Below are 3,489 nucleotides of genomic sequence, written 5' to 3'. Positions count from 1 at the left end.
CATTTTATCACAGCAGGTGTTTAGGCCAGGATGGACTGATAGTGTTGCTAACCGAATCATGGTGCAAGTTTGCTTCCACGACTGACATGCAGTAAACACACAACAATGTATTTTGACTCTTTATCCAATTTTAAAAGCTGTCTTCCTTTGGAAGGTGTCCAGCTTTCTCTTGCAGCTGGATGTAAATGATCCCCTGAGAGCACCGCAAGGAAGAGAAGCCGTTTTCTCCCTGCTCCTGACTGACAGTCACATCAGTATTATTGGCACTGTTGTTCTGGAACCTCGGGGAATACAAATATCTGCCGCCCTTTCTTTAATTACCACAATGACTACATGACAAAAATATTTATAATTGGCTGGAAAGCATCCTGAGGTTGGAAAGGTGCAATATAAAATTCACAGCTTTTCTGCGCTCAGTCAGAAATTACAAACTCTCACCAGCTGTCTAGCTACTTTGGAGTTATCGCTCCAACATACTTACAAATTAACCAGTGAATTGTCCATTAGTTCAGCGTGCAAGTCTCAAGAAGGTGCATGCAGAAAAACGATGGATTCTCTATGAATTTTAAAAACGTGCTAAGACAATTTATTCCATTTCTGTATACTCTTTGTGAGTTAAAAAGAAATTGCCTTGAATTTTGGAAGGCCAGTTGACTGTGAACCTATAAGTGAATCTATATTCAAATGTGCCCGTCAGCAGGAAGCTCCTGAATAGCATTTAAGAGTAGGAGCCCTAATTGATCCATCACAACCATGGGATGCAGAGACCAATCGTAATGATCCAAATTCTGCCCTGGTTAAGGTCAGCCAGCTCCGCAGGCAATGCTGATTGAGACAGAAACCTTTACTCCGTTTGCATTAACAGCACTTAATTCTCCGCTGGTGGAACTCAATACCTTCACCTGCAGCATTAATGGAGGAAGATGCATGTGTTATTAGATAAGAGATAGAGTGACAGATTTGTCTCAGTGCTAAACAGATCTTGGCCTTTTTTATTGATAGATTATAAATGGAGAGGACAATTAATGGGCAGCCTGGTGGGTTATGGGGTGAAAGGTTTGGAGAATGACAAGGAAAGGAATGGAAGGAGGAAGGATTACAATTCTGATTAATAAAAATATTGCAGAGTTATAAAATCCTGAGGTTTCAAAAGCAGAATCCAGTTGGTTCAGGGGTGAGAAACAATGAAAAGGTTATTGTACACGAGCTATGTTTTATAACAGAAACTACAACAACCATTTGCATTTATGTAGTACCAACTGAAGCACTATCGAAGAAAAGGGCAGCAGGGCTAGATTAATGGTTAGCACAACACTATTACAGCATCAGCGACCTGGGTTCGAATCTGGCTCTGTCTGTATTGAGTTGTACATTTTCCCTGTGTCTGAGTGAGTTTCCTCTGGTACATGTACCATGTACAGGTCATGGGGGTGTATTTGGGCGGTGCAGGCTTTAGGGCTAGGAGGCCCCATTATCGTGCTGTCTCTCAACACCAGACATCACATGTGGAGCACAAAGACGGGCATGCACAAGATCAAATCAATGTCTTTTTTAAGGTAGGTCTTAAAGAAAGGAGAGAGCCCAAGAAGTTTAGAAAGGGATTTCAAAGGAAAGGCAGTTAAGCCCACTGAAAGAGCAAGATATCTAAGAGCCTTGAACTGAAGTAGATCGGCTCTCTTTGATGGTTGTGGGGGGGTGTTAGGTGTACAGGCTGGAGGAGGGTACACAAAAGGGAGAGGGCAGGGATTGAAAGCAGTTAAAAATGTTAAATTTGAGTCAACATTTAATTTAGAGGCAATGTTGGCTGAAGTCTTTGAACTGTCCAATCTAGGGAAGGATATAAGGAATCAGAATTTAGCAAAATTGCTTGGAATGCAGACCCATATATAGATAAAGGGAACTTTAACTGGAAGAAGAGGGTCAGGAATTTCTATCGAAGGGCTTTAGATAAAGTAAATGCTGCATGACCAGCTCGACTTCTCCAGCACATTGGTGTATTGCAGAAGTAGGAGAAGGCCTTCTTTAAGACATCTTCATTTTATTTTGAGATCCTGTATATGCATGCACTTTGCTTTGCTCTTCTGACATTTTGGGCTTCCTGATGTGTTGAGATTCTGGTAGCTAACAAAAGCTTTTCTTTTGTATTAACTGTACCTTGCAGATAAGTTTATGTTCATAAATATCAAGATTGGAGAAACCCTGAGCTTACTGTTACACGACACTTTAACACCCTATCCCCCTTCCACCCCACCTTTACCCTCCTGCACTTCCAATAAAGCCCAACTCAAGGAACAATACCATGCCCCTACAGGATGGAGCCATTTCAAGTTCAAGTTTATTCTTATCTGATTGTACATATACAAAACAGCGAATCTCCAGGTGATAATGCATACACACATTTCACCCTACATACAAATGATATGTACACACCGATCCAAAATAAATATATATATGAAAATAATTTATGGGTTTCTAGGATTTCTCACAATGTGCATTTCCAGCATTTTTATTTTAGGTTCCCAGCACCTGGCAAGTATTTCCCTTCAGTAATTTTGCAATTTGCTTCTATTTACACTTCCAGACCTATCTTTTGTTCCTCAACACATACCGCTACCATTCTCTTTTACGTGACACTTATTGTGACACAGTCTCCTGCCTTCCCATCGCAAACCTTGCCTCCTATTCCTTCCCCCCGCCTTCCTTAGCTCCTTCAAACCCACTAACATCTAACTTCACCTGGCTCTGATATGGAGACAGTGACCTTCAGGTCAGAACCTGTTAAAGTTAAAGGGAACCCTGTTCCTCATTTTACTAACTTGACCTGAAGACTATTGGGTTCTTTGTGTCCATGCCAGATTCCAACACAACATTCCCATCAACTCCCCCCACCCCCCCCCCCCCATCCTTATTTCACTGAACCCCTGGAAACCCATTATCTTTGGTTGTTTTGCCACATCACATCAAAGGGCATTTTACAATAGCCAATTAACCCTTAAATCAAAGCTGCTGGGGGAAGCCCATGCAGTCACAAGCAGAATTTGCAAGCACCACAAGCACGGTATCTGAGGCCAGGGCCGAACTGAGCCCCTGAGAGCTGTGAGACAGGAGCATCAATTGTTTTGCCACCAAGCCCTTCCCGTGAACATTGCTGTCCTGCTGAGTATTTCCACCATTTCCTGCGTCCTAAAGTGGATGGAATCCACGACCATATACCTGTGTTGATTTTGCATCTCAGAAATTTGCCTTGGTTTCCTGTGGAGTGATTAGAATTCTAAACGGAGCTGTAGTGGTTAATGAACAAGCAGCCAGCATTTATCCAGCGACATGGATTTGAATTTTACCATTGCAACAGGGAATTTAACTTCAAGTAATTAAATAAAAAGAGGAAAAATTCTATTCACAGAAGCATGAAATAACTGCTAGTTGTAAAGACCCATCTGGTTCATTAATGTCCTTCAGGAGAAGAAATCTGCTGCCCTTCTTCACTTG

This window comes from Narcine bancroftii, chromosome 11 (assembly GCF_036971445.1).
Source record: "Narcine bancroftii isolate sNarBan1 chromosome 11, sNarBan1.hap1, whole genome shotgun sequence".
NCBI lineage: Eukaryota > Metazoa > Chordata > Chondrichthyes > Torpediniformes > Narcinidae > Narcine > Narcine bancroftii.
Note: the sequence above shows the minus strand (reverse complement) of the source record.